The following is a 14,811-nucleotide window of genomic DNA, read 5'->3' on the forward strand; positions in this document are numbered from 1 at the left end:
TGTAAAATATTTCCTCTCCCTGATTTACATTCAGAAATTCATCACAGATGGCAACATCATGTCAGGTGCAGCTCAACAGAACGTTTGGCTACTGAGAGTCCTGAACCAGTAGAAAATATACCTGGTCCCCCAGAATGCTCAGGAGGTGGGGGGGGGGGGGGATTCTGCATAGTTAATCAGCCTAGGCTAAACATCACTGGGCTACATTCAATGTACAGCAATATAAAGGTATAGGAGGTGTTTCTAATGATGAAATCAGGAAAATGACTGTAAAAGTGGGTATCCTGAATAATTTACTGCACTCTACTACGTCAATACATGTGTTTATCGGAAAAAAAAGGAGCATGGAAATTTGGGCGCCCAATAATTCTGATAGTAAAATATCAGTAGTTAAAGATATTTTACTATTAAAGTGTAAAATAGTAAAAAGTGTATTAAATACTAAACCTAACCCTACTCTCTTACCCCCCCTCCCCCGAAACTTCCTGCCTGATGCCTAACCCAACCCCCACACACAATCTTCCTACTTGATGCCTGAAACCCTAACTCCCCTCCCTCCCTCCCCCCCCCCCGTGCACAAGCTTCCAACCTGACGTCTAACCCCTTCCCCCCCCCCCCCCCCCCCGCACACAAACTTTCTTTCTATCAGTTTTCAGCCATTATAGTTTTAAAATAATACATGCTACCATAATTAAAACACATACTTTATTTGCCCATTTGTCCCGCTTATAACAACATTTAAATTGTGTGCCTATCACAATGTATGGTGATAATAGTTTATTGGAAATAAAGGTGTATTTTTTCAGTAACTAATTAGAAATAAAAACTATGTATAGGTAAAACAAACAAAAACAAACCACCAACATAAATATTAGTTTAAAAAAAAAAAAAGGGGGGCGTGTCTGCAGCTCGTCCATGACAGACGTGCTGTGTTCAGGCCTCAAACGCAACACTTTCAGCAGCCAGGAAACCTTCCAAAATGAACCTGGAGACAGAGGAGACCCCTATGATCCTGGAGGTCAACAATAAAAGGAAGATGGGGGAGACTAAACTCCAGAAGCTCCCGGAGTTTTTCGCAGGCATGCAGGCCCGTGCTATCAGCAAAGATGGCGACGGCTCCCTCCCCCATCCAGACTCTGGAGCAATGAACCGTGACACAGCAGGAACAGATCAATCAGCCCCAGCACGAAGTGGTGATTTATCACCTGACACTGCCTCACCTTCCTCTTGCAGCCCGGTCAAGTCTCGTCAGAGGACAGAAGAACCCAGCGATCAGGTAGGCCAGACGCCACACACAGATCCTCCAGCAACAGCAGCTCCCATAGAAGCATTCCCCGCCTCAGACCAGACACTAACACAGGCATACATGAAAGAAATGCTGCTCTCATTCAAGACGTCCCTTTCACTGGAATTTACAGCCATCACAAATAGCCTGCAAATGTCCCTCTCCTCACTCGGGGACAGAATTGCCAGAAATGAGGAGCACATTGCTGCACTTACCACAGAACACAACAAAACAGTTGACATACTGGAGGACAATCAAACTGACATTAGCTGGCTGAAATCCAAAGCAGCAGATCTCGAGGATCGCAATCGCCGCTGCAACTTAAAATTTAGAGGCATTGAGGAAACTATCACCCCAGCACAGTTAAGGGAATACGTCACCAAGCTAACAAATTCTGCATTGCCACAACTTGCAGACATTGAAGCTGCTATAGAAAGAATCCACAGATTACCAAAACCATCTAATTTACCTGCATCCACCCCGAGAGATGTAATCTGCTGTTTCCAGTTCTATACAACTAAAGAGAGCCTGCTCCAGATAATACGCACAAAAGGTTCGCTACCAGATCCTTTCAGTCATATCACCCTCTACTCAGACCTCTCCCAAGCCACCCTGGCCAAGAGGAAGGAACTCCAACCCATTACAAAAATCCTCAGAGAGCATAGCATTCAATACCGCTGGGGCTTCCCCACCAAACTTCTGATACCAAAAGATGGAAAATTCCTAGCTGTCACATCATTAGCAGATGGATACAAGCTACTCAAGACATGGAATATCCCTCTCCCAGACAACCCAGGGAAATCTCCCCGTCCTAGAGAAGTGGCTAAAATCTCCCAATCCTGGCAACGTAAAGCTTAAGAGGCAGCCTGAATACAGTCTCTCCACCTTTACTTTCACCACCTAGCTGATGTACTCCTCTAAACTCCCAGAGGACCAGCTATTGCCTCCCAACGGAGAACTATATTGCAGTCCAAGTACACATACCTCGAGTTTAAGTTCTGCTATATGTGAGAAGCGAATTAATCTTTGCCTCATCCCAGTCTTTCCAATTGGTCTATCTCCCCCTCCCATGGCCGGAATCATCTATTAACACTTCTGCTATAACTCACCCTGAGCAGATTTCCATAACTTCCTGGTACAGCACCTCCCCACCTATGATATGGCTATAAATATTACCTCAATAAATGCCAAGGGGCTAAATAATCCAATTAAGAGGCACTCCCTTTGGAAGGAAACACTCACCCACAAGACAGACCTCCTCTTTGTTCAAGAGACTCACCTAACGGACTCTAATTCTGCTCTGTGCCACAACCCTAACTACTCCAACATCATTTTTAATAACTTCTGTAAAAAAAAAAGAGGAGTGCTAATAGCCTTTCACAACAATTTAGCAGTTTCAATTCAATCAGTTGAAAAAGATCCTCAAGGACGATTCATCCTATTAATAGGGACTATCAATAATATTGAGGTCACTCTCCTAAACCTATATGCACCAAATACAGGACAATATAAGTTCATCAAGAAAACTATCATTAAGGCTAAAAAAGCCCAAAAGGGGAAGCTGATAATCGGAGGAGATTTCAACAGCATCTCTGACCAAGCCCTGGATTCCTCCAACCGTCGCACTAAACACACTAACATCCTATCCAAGCTTTTACACAAGGAAGACTTATATGACCCATGGAGAGCTCTCCACAGCACAGAGAGAGACTATACATTCTTTTCCCACGTTCATAAGACCTATACAAGAATTGACTTCTTCCTAACAGATCGATATACCCTTCAAGTGGCCCAAAAATCAGAAATCCATACCATAACCTGGTCGGACCACGCCCCTATTACTTTAACAATTGCCCTAACCCCTGATACAAAAAAACCCTCACTCTGGAGATTGAATTCTTCCATACTTCTTCCTACCAACAACGTAAAACTAATTGCAGAACAGATTGAAGAATTTTATAAGTTCAATGACACGGGGGAAGTTAGAGGGAGCACAGTTTGGCAGGCGCACAAAGCTTACATTAGAGGCCTTTTGATAAAATTAGGCTCCGTGGCAAAAAGAGCCAAATCAGAAAAAACAACAGATCTCCCTAAAAAAATTACAACCGCCGAGACAGAAAATAAAAAGAACCCAACTCCTTTACTAGTCAAAGAGCTTTTCTCATTACACCACCAACTCAGACTAATACTATCAGAGGAATATGAATTCCACTTAACCAGAATGAAATTCAATTACTACCATCAGCATAATAAAGCCAGCCCATTGCTAGCAAAAATAATTAAAAACAGACAAGCAAAATCAAAAATTCATAAATTGGTCCACCCTACCAATAAAAAAAACACTAACCAATCCTCAAGACATAGCCAACGCATTCAGCGACTTCTATAGCACATTATACAACCTAAAAGATGATCCCTCTACCCCTCAACCGAACTCATCAATTATAGATAGTTACCTTAGTCAGATTAACCTCCCTTCAATATCTGTTCAACAAAAAAACAACCTAAACACCCCAATCTCTGTCTCGGAAGTTTTAAACACTATCAACAAACTAAAATCACAAAAAGCTCCAGGCCCAGATGGGTTTTCCAACGAATATTATAAAACCTTCCCTATTCTCCCTGCCAAAATTAACCTCCCTATTTAACGATTTTATCTCACAAGGCCAGATTCCCCAAGAATTCACTAAAGCTATAATCACAGTGATCCCAAAGCCAGGAAAAGACGCCTCAGCTCCCTCAAACTACCGCCCGATATCTCTGTTGAATTGTGACTTAAAGATATACTCTAAGATCCTAGCAAATCGCCTATTAGATATCTTACCAGACCTTCTACATTTAGATCAAGTAGGGTTTACAAAGGGTAGACAAGCGGCAGACGGCACGCGCAAAGTCATCAACATTCTCCATGCCATGGGGCCTGATCGAGGGCCTTCTACTCTTCTGGCTTTAGATGCGGAGAAGGCCTTCGATCGGGTCCACTGGGGATTTTTGGAAAGTATCCTAATTAAATTCGGATTCGAAGGTTCATTCCTGAAAGCAATTCTAGCATTATATCAATCTCCATCAGCACAAGTAAATGTCTCAGGGTTTATCTCTAAACAGTTTACAATAACCAACGGTACAAGACAGGGATGCCCCTTATCTCCCTTAGTTTTCGTATTGGTAATAGAATCATTGGCAGAACACATAAGGTCCAATCCCAACATACGAGGCATAACCTTCTCCAAGTCGTAACAAAAAATAAACCTTTTTGCAGACGACGTCCTCCTCACAGTTACAGACCCACTAACTTCAATCCCTCAAATAAGCAAAACGCTTAAAGAATTCTCAGAGGCTTCCCTTTACAAAGTAAACGAGAACAAATCACTACTGATGGGAATAAACATCCCCCCTCAATTGAAAACCAACATCTCTAAAATATCTCCCTTTCCATGGTCCAAGCACTCAATCCCTTACTTAGGAATTAATATCCCTCCAAAATCCAGCGAGCTGTACTCCTGTAACTTCCCCCCACTCCTAGAAACTATCAAGTCTGACTTGAAACATCTAGCACTCTCTGAATTCTCTCTATCAGGCAAAATCGCAGCATACAAAATGTCGGTCTTCCCCAAAATTCTTTACTATTTTAGGACTCTCCCCATACCCATCCATTTTAAATTCTTCCAAAATCTTCGAAAAATAGTCCTGAATTTTCTCTGGAAAACAAAAAAACATAGAATCTATTACCAAACCTTAATATCTCCGCCCCACCTAGGAGGATTTGGCCTTCCAGACCCTTTTCATTATTACACAGCAGCCATACTAGACATGTCTAAATTCTGGAATCCAGACTCCCCCACTAAAACATGGGTGACCCTAGAAAGAGAACAGTCCAATATCCCACTTTTTGACCACCTAAACCTTATCTGGTCATCCCAACCTCTCCCCAGAATCTCCCACCCCACAATACTAGCAACAACTCAAGCTTGGAAAGCTGTAACCAAAATACAAGCTCAAGAAGTGGAAGTGATTCCAACTAACGTCCCGTTATCAGCACTGAAATCCACAATCCCCCACATCAATCTACAACAATGGACAAAAGCAGGCATTCTGTTACTTAATGACCTGCTCTCTCATTCCTCACTAAGCACCTTCTCCTTTCTAAAGTGGAAATACAAGCTCGACGACAGAGAGGTATATACATACCTACAAATAGCACACCTGCATAAATCGTCCCCAATTAATTTCAAGCCTCTTCCCAAGAAAATATGGGAATTAATCTCTCCACACAACCAGCCCATAAAGCCTAAGGGACAGATTTCCATTTACTATAAATTCTTAATATCCTCCACAGGAAACCCACTCCAACAACCATTAAAGAGGTGGGACTTAGACCCACAAGATCCAATAACACAAGACTGTCTTAGGAAAGCCTTATCGGATCTAAAACATAACTCTAAATGCATCACACATCTAGAAACCACAAAAAAAATATTGTTTAATTGGTATCTGACCCCAACAACATTGTCCAAATTCTCATCCCAGTACTCTCCATTATGCTGGAGATCATGTAACCAACAAGGTTCCTTAGTCCACATACTATGGGATTGCCCCTGCATCACACCATTCTGGTCCCAAATCTTCAAAATAATATCTCTAATTACATCCCAGGTCACCCCCCCAAACCCTTTATTAGGATTGTTGCTAATTAAAGTGGAAACTTTCCCGGCTGCACATAGAACAAAAATCACCCACATTATTTGTGCGGCCCGTCAGCTAATACTCTCTAATTGGGGTAACAACCAAATTCCATCATTAGCCCAACTCCGTAACCTGGTGGACCATAACTTAAACATGGAAATCTTATTCATCAAGCGTTCCTCCCCTGGTAGACCAACTGATCACCTGCAGATTCCGTGGGAAGAGATATCCCCTCACCTGTCCTCAAGATAGCTCTCCAATCCCTCAGGAAGGATTGCCCCAGAAAGATAAGACACAGGAAAATTGGAAAACCCAAACTTCATTTATTAACTGAAAATAAAGTGAAATATGGATTCCAGGTCCCCCCCCCCCTCTTCCTCCCCTGACTAGATAGACCAATCTAAAACGCTGCCGCTCGTGTCGGGTAAAGGACACGTCCTGGTGCAGCTTTTCTACTTACTCATAATGGTTGCTTCTATTTTCTAGCAGTAGTGATATTAGTTAACAGAGCTTAAACTGTCTTTGGTTATGTTTTGTAATATTCTTGGTACTGTATTCTCCATTATTGAGCTACCTTCTTATCCGCTTTCAAAGTTTGATGGTACAGCATGTCAGAACACTGACATGCCTTGTTGTATGTGATGATTACCCAACATGTAACTCGCTTATAGATCTATAAGACTGTGTTGGTACTGTTGTACTGTGTTGTATTGTTTTGTATTGTTTGACTTAAAAACTCAATAAAAACTATTGAAATTAAAAAAAAAAAAAATTAACACAGGGGGGCAATCAGACCCCACCAACACAGAGCTCTGTTGGTGGGGAGAAAAGGGGGGGGGGGGGGTCACTTGTGTGCTGTGTTGTGCGGCCCTGCAGCTTGGCCTTAAAGCTGCAGTGGCCAATTAACAATAAAAAGGCCTGGACTTTAGGGGGGTTTAAAGAGACACTATATATATAACTATATGGGTTATAAAAAGTAGGAAAACACATTTGTATTGAATATTATGTCACAGTTTAATACAGCTTTAAGTGCCAATCATCACCTAGGACACATAAGATCATTGTGATGGCTGGTGAGCTATTTAACCTATCACATTGTAAGGGGGTGTGGTTAGAGATGATGGCAGTAGGTGCTGTCTGTTTTTTTCATGTCTGCCAGTAGTAAAGATGATGACATGCAGGCTGATAGTGGATGAAACAAAACAATATGAACAAATTACATTGCGAATATCAATCATTTCTTGATCTCTCTTCTATTTTTTAACTTCTAACTTTGCAATGTATTGATTTATTTTTACCCCGTTTTGCTAAAGTTCATCTTTAACCTCCTGCCGACTGCGTCATGCCGATGGGCGTGGCCGCGGAGGGAGCTCCAGGACCGCCTAACGCCGTAAAGTCCTGCAGCCAGCTAATGCATGAGATTGCACACAGGCTGCGCGCGCATCTCCTGCTTGGGGGCGGAGCTCCGCCCCGCCTTCAGTCTCCGAGCGGCAATCCGGCAATCCGCTTGGGAGACTGTTAGGCGGTGAAACCGCCGTCTATAAAGCTTGTACAGCGCTGTGATCTGATGAAGCGCTGTCCCCTTCATTGGCCCAGAAGTGATAGGCTGTCATAGGCTGAAGCCTATGACAGACGATCACAGGGATAGGCTGGCGGGGGGAGGAAGGGAGTGGCCACTGCAGGGGAAATAAAAACAAAATACAGTTTTGATAATAAAAAAAACACACAAATATTTATTTAAAAAAAACAAACACCTCACCTTATTCTCTCCCAGCCCTCATGTGGTCGACCAAGGGCCTACCATCCAAATCTAGAGACGCTTCACCACTATCAACCCATTCACTGACTGTATGGAACAAACTCAAGAAAACTAAAAAGTTACAATCAATATCTCCACAACTAACTTCCCTATTTGGTAACAGGGATTTCCCCCCGGGACTGGACAGGAACTCCTTCCGTTGGTGGAAAAACAAAGGCCATCTCCTCCTTAAACATTTCCTGATAGATGATAAATGCCCAACATGGACACAGTTCCAATCTCAAATCAACTTTCCCCATACAGAGTTCTTCTCAGCGATCCAAATCTACCACTTTATAAAATCACTCCCCACACCACCCTCGAGTGACCCCCCCAGGTCTACCTTCGAACTCTGGTGCCTTCACAAACCCCTGGAGGGAGGGCTAATCTCCCACCTATATTCAATACTTTCCCAACCCCTCACGCCCTCCAAACTGCCATCTATGGTTAAATGGGAATCTGATTTACAATCAACCCTCTCAAAGGATTGGACAAAATACTGCTTGACCCTCTCTAAGGAAAGTGGTTACTATTCACACATAGAAACCAACCTTAAAATATTACATCGAACTTATCAGGTTCCTGAAAGGGTCCACCAATATGACTCTTCTAAATCGAGTCAATGCTTTAGAAACTGCGGTAGGACTGGCACCCTAGCCCATACATGGTGGTTTTGCCCAATTTCACGCAACTATTGGGACCAAGTATCGGCTCTTATTAATTCAGTCCTGGAAAAGTCCCTCCCTCCCGACCCTTTTCTTCTTCTATTAGGCCATAAACCGGTAGGCTGGAAATACCCGCAACACAGGCTTGCTCAACACATAGCCAAGGCAGTCAGAATACATCTAGCCAGACAATGGCTCCAACCAAATCCCTCTATAACTCAAACTAAAGAAATCATTAACGAAATAATGATTAATGAAAGGCTAAATGCTATTGTGAATGACTCAACCATTCCATTCACCAACACCTGGCAGCCTTGGCTATCATTAGCCGAAACCCAAAACTTGAGACAGTCTGTTTTATCTGTCTAGTTCAGGCACTACTAGGCCACTGTTGCCATTCACTAACTTTACCTATAATTCTGATTTGTTGATACTGCTCATGTAGACATGTCATTTTTGTTTGAACCTTGTTTAGCTTAATATTGTGAAATCAGTCCCATCGGGACAAAAGTAACTTGTATAATCTGTTATAAGTCACGCTTAATTTTCAATAAAACCCTTTTGAAACTAAAAAACAAACAAACACCTGGGGTGCAATCAGACCCCACCAACAAAAAGCTCTTTTGGTGGGGAGAAAAGGAGGGGGGGGGATCATTACTTGTGTGCTGTGTTGTGCAGCCCTGCAGCTTGGCATTAAAGCTGCACTGGCCAATTTTACAAAAAAAGGCCTGGTCTTTAGGGGGGTTTAACACTGTGGTCCTCAAGTGGTTAAGTACCAAGGATATTGCGCATACAAGAAAACATATTTCCTGTTTCTCTTAATTAGCAGATGCCAAGGATGTGGAAGTTCTGCATAATATAATGGGTTAAAACATCATTCCTGAATATATTTTCCTCGATTTCTACAAATGAATGCATTTTAGTGTCTTCTATTGTATAAAATAAAAATAGGAACAGCTAAAGCACAGGGAGGTGCAGGGTTACCTAACCTTTTATCTTATTACCAAGCAGCTCAGTTGGCACAAAATATGGCCTGAGTTATACCCTCCTGCCCTCCTACATGGGTATCTTTGGAAGCACAGATTGTCTCGCCTTTGCGCATTACAGATCTACTATGGCTTCCTCCCCATGCTACAGTTTCTGCTAAAATTGCCGCTTCCCTTTTTATTGACTCTGCAATTAAGGTTCCCTTTAAGTCTTGGAGAAGCTGGAATAAAAAGGCCAAATATTGCTTCCCTCATACTTTGCTGGAGCCTATTTTTAGTAACCCTGCGCTTCCCTTTGCAACACATGGGGTGAGATGGGATTCATGGAGGAATTCTAATATCCACAGGCTTTGCCAACTGGTATCTGATCATAAAATGATCTCCTGGGACACTAATAACTATGCTGTGTTCCTTTTTTCTTTCTCTGCCTGAAAGAGTTGAACATCAGGTATGTAAGTGGTAGTTCCTGTCTGAGTCAGGACTGGGTCAGACTACAGTGTGACCGTCACTGATAAGAAATTACAATTATTAAACACTTTCCTTGTAGAAAATGACGCCTGAGAGCAGGAAAGAGATAAAAAGGTTCAATAGTTCATAGATTTTAGCTCTGGCATACTTCCATGAAGGTGTAATTGAGCAAAAACTTAAAAAGTACAGGTAGTCCTCGGTTAACGAAGTAGATAGGGACTGTAGGTTCATTCTTAACCTGAATCTGTTCTTAAGTCGGGACGCTGTGCCATTTCTGTGCTGTGTGCCTCCAGTGTCCCATCTCTGGCCCCCGTGTCTCCATTGTGTCTTCCTTGTGCCTCGTGTGTCCCATGTGTCTCCCATATGCCTCCTTGTGAGTCCCTTGTGCCACCTTTGCCTCCATTCCTTAAGCAGAGTAGGCGCAGCGGAAGCTGTATCAGGGACATTTCACCTGTTCCATGGTGGTGTAAGGTCCCCTAGTGCTGCGCGGAAGATGCGCAGCCTGTCCTCTCTCCATTCACTGTCCCCCCCGGCGGCTTCTCATGCATCGCATAATGACGCAATCATGAGAAGCCCCTAGTGGCGGCTCCTCCGGATGTGTCATTACGCGACGCATGAGAAGCCGCCGGGGAGGACAGTGAATGAAGAGGACAAGCCGCGCAGCATGAGGGGACCTTACACCACCATGGAACAGGTGAGATGTCTCTGATATGGCTTCCGCTGCGCCTACTCTGCTTAAGGAACGGCAGCAGAAGAGGTAGCCCCCGGCTGCATGACGTCATCGCGGCAGATCGGCAGGTTGTTTGTAAGTCGGGGACTACCTGTAGTTTTAAATATAAAACCATGAAATATCTTAAAAAGTAATTTTTAGGAGAATAGATACAATTGTTTATTTCATTAGTTTATTTTCACCTCGGGTGTCCTTTAAGGCTTCACCAACATGGGACTTGTCCGCCATTGAACATGAATTTGTGGATAACCCCAGTCTCATATCCCGTCTCTATCAGATTATCTGCTATAACTCGCTCCCTCCTATTTCACCCATTATGATTTAGATGGGTACAAAATATTTCTCAATATGGCCAAAGCTTTCTCTAACATCACTATTAAAGAAAAAACATAAGATTCTTTATGAGTGGTATCTCACTCCTATGAGACTGGTTAAAATCAAAGCAATCCCTACCCCGCACTGCTTTAATTGTACAGCCCCTTCAGCTGGCATTTATCACTGCTGGTGGCACTGTCCGCCTGTGCAGCAAACATGGGACACGTGTTTTTGTCAAATCTCTGACACTTGAAGTCCCGGGACTTAAAGATATGTTTGTGGCCCTGTTTAGTAAATTCTACCTTGGTTTGAATACATATCAGAACAAACTAGTCACTCTCTTTTGTGCAGAAAAACAGATGTTTGATAGCTAAACATTGGAAGTGCCCCCTAACCTCCCTTCTTGGCTCATGCACAAGATATGGTGGATTTATCATATGGAGCAAATCTCACACACTGGAATCCACTCTCCACACTTCCTCAATTCACTAAGCTTTATTGAACACTTTATCGAACGTTTGATAATTTTCCTCATGAGTAAAATCTAATTTTGAATTCACTAAGGTGTTATAGATTTATTGAACATTGTATTGATAAAACATTTGATAAATCTATAACACCTTAGTGAACTTAAAATTAGATTTTACTCATGAGGTAAATTATCAAATGTTCGATAAAGCTTAGTGAATTGAGGCCGTATGGTCCCCTTGGATCATTCACTTTCCCTTGGGGCAGCCTTTTCCATCTAGGTACTGCATATTTTATTCTCTTCATTAATGGTTGCTGATTGTGTCGCTAAATGTTTTTTTGTCGTAACTGATGTAGATGTATCCTTCCGCACCTTACTGTCTGAGATTGTTTGAATGTATTTTTGGTCTTCTTTGGTTATATTGTCAGGATTCAAAAACGGTAAAAATTATAGTAAAAAAAAAAAGATAGAAACAGCTATAAACACCACTAAATATGCTTTATTTACAACACTGGGTGCCAGAATACCTTGACCTATAACAAGTTTGACTTGATGTACATTTTTTTTTTCAAATGTTTACAATTACTTTTATATTTTTGTCATTTCAATTAGAAAAAAAGTTTCATTTGTTTTTACAATTTTTTTTATTACATGCTACCTTACCAAAAGGGAAATTGTGCCTTTTTTTCAGAAACCGTAATGTAATGTAAACGTAAGTTTGTATATGTTGCAAGGATTGTGACAAACATTATTTCAGTTGGCTTACATTGTTTTTCAGGTGCATATAAATCACAGCAATTCCACTGAGTTTTTAATTGGCAGGTAGGAAAGTTTACTGCCAGATTAAAGGGGAACTGAAGAGAGAGGTATATGGAGGCTGTCATATTTATTTCCTTTTAGACAATACCAGTTGCCTGGCAGCCCTGCTGATCCTCTGCCTCTAATACTATTAGCCATAGCCCCTGAACAAGCATGCAGCAGATCAGGCGTTTCAGTGGTTCAGACTTATAAGTCTGATCTGACAAGACTAGCTGCATGCTTGTTTCTGGTTTTAATCAGATACTACTGCAGAGAAATAGACCAGCAGGGTTGCCAGGCAACTGGTATTGATTAAAAGGAAATAATCATGACAGTCTCCATATACCTCTCTCTTCAGTTCCCCTTTAAGGCCCAGTGCACACCAAAACCCTCTAGCAGATCTGCAAAACGCTAGAGGTTTTTGAAGCAGATTTCAGAGCGATTCTAGGCATGTTTAGAGGCGTTTTCTAAACATGCCTTGCGTTTTGTGGAGCATTTTTGTGTAGCAGATTACAAATATTGTTAAAGTAAAAGCTGTTACTGAACAGCGTCTGTAACAAAAACGCCTGGAAAACCACTCTGATCTAGCGTTTTTCAGAGCAGTTTTCCACTTTCCTATACTTTAACATTGAGGCAGAAATGCCTCAGAAATCTAAAAAATGCTGCAGCCCCCAAGTTTGTGTTTGTGGAAAAAACGAACCTCTCGGGTGTGCACCAGCCCATTCACTTTCATTAGCCAAGCGGTTTTCCCCCTGCAAGCCTTTTTTTTTTTAAATGCTTCAGAACCGCTCTGGTGTGCACCAGCCCAAAGAATTAGTGCAGGTGTTGAAATTAAGCCTTCTGCCGTGTGCAGCTAATTTCTTCTGCAATGAGGTGGCATTTCCAGAATCATACAGCAACTGTTCTCCTAATCAGATGTCTCCTTGATGGCGCTGCCTGAGTGATACAGTAAGTATATGCTTGTGCTTCTCAGTATTGAAGACACCATTATTCCTTACCATGTGCCGACTAGCTTCTCATTGACTTTACGCATAACCATTTCCTTTACAACCATACAATTCTATAGCCATACAATTCTGTAGCACAGTTTTTTTTTTTTTTTTAATGACTACTACAAATTTCACCTTATGAAGTTATTAGAAGGGTTGTTTTACACTACAAGCGCTTCTGAGTGGCATTTTGAAGTGAGAACTAGAATCACAACCAGGTGATTTCAGGTTGATTTCTGCATTGTCTGCCAATCATAGTTATTGATATAATAGCATTGAACGGTGTTATGTGTTTAGTATTACACAGCCTTGTAAATTATTGTCTTCATTTCAAGAGTATTTTCATCAGTGCGGTTTCAGTGGCGAATGTTGTAGTTTATGTTTCTTGTACAATTCCCAGTTTGTTTGTCCATTGTTTGGCAGGTGTGCACGACGATGTCTAGATAGGTTGTTAGCCAGCTTATTTTTCTCCAGAGAGGGTACAGATCACATCATGGACTGGTCGTTTTTCAGTGCAGACATGCCTGACAGTCAGCTGGCTCTCCCCTTCCATCTGCGCTGATCCAGGGGATAACAGGAAGACATATCATATATCAATGAACATGCTTCTATGTGTCTCCAGTGACAGGCCACAGATTAATAAGATGATTGCACGTGGCTGTCCGCAAACAAGCACCTGACTCCTCGCAGGCATTGTGAAATGGACAGGGGCCATGTTCTTTCATGAGAGGGGTAATAAAATATTGATGGCCACATCTGGCTCGTCTGTCAGAGTGTGCAGGTGTTACACAACAGAGATCAACACCGATAGCAACATCAGTAAATCAAACACATGAAATTTTTACTTCAGGTCAGTTTCATCTGTATTCCATTGTTACGAATATTATTTACCATAGTATTTATATAGCACTGGCATCTTCCACAGCGCTTTACAGAGTATACATAGTCTAGTCACCAACTGTCCCCCCCCAGGGGCTGATAATATAATCCCTACCATAACCCCTTTTCCATCGTAGTCTAAGGCCAACTGAGGAGGAAGAGAATTAACTTATCTGTTTTTAGGGTGTGGGAGGAAATCTAAGTGCGTGGAGGAAACCCACACAGACATGGGGATAACATACAAACAGCCCTGGCTGGTAATCGAACCGGGATTCCAGTGCTGCAAGGCAAGAGTGCTTTCCACTATGCCACCACGCTGTCAGTTTTAATTAATTGATTCCTTCCGCCAGTATAGCTGAAGTGAGAGGGATATGGACGCTGCCATATTTATTTCCTTTGAAACAATACCAGTTGCCCAGCAGTCCTGCTGATCTCTTTAGCTGCAGTAGTATTTGAATCACACACCTGAAACAAGCATGTGTCTGTCAGACCAAAACAGTTGATCTGCACGCTTGTTCAAAGTATATGGTTAAACATATTAGAGGCAGTGTATCAGTAGCATAGCCAGGTAACTGGTTTTGTTTAAAAGGAAAAATACGACAGCCTCCATATCCCTCCCACTTCAGCCGTACTTTAAAGCGGATCCGAGATGAAAAAGTAACTATAACAAGTAACTTGTCTATATATCTTATCTAAAGTTTAGATAGTTTACTCAGCAAATCTAGCTGCAAACAGCTTAAAAAGTT

This window comes from Hyperolius riggenbachi, chromosome 7, assembly GCF_040937935.1.
Source record: "Hyperolius riggenbachi isolate aHypRig1 chromosome 7, aHypRig1.pri, whole genome shotgun sequence".
NCBI classification, from domain to species: Eukaryota; Metazoa; Chordata; class Amphibia; order Anura; family Hyperoliidae; genus Hyperolius; species Hyperolius riggenbachi.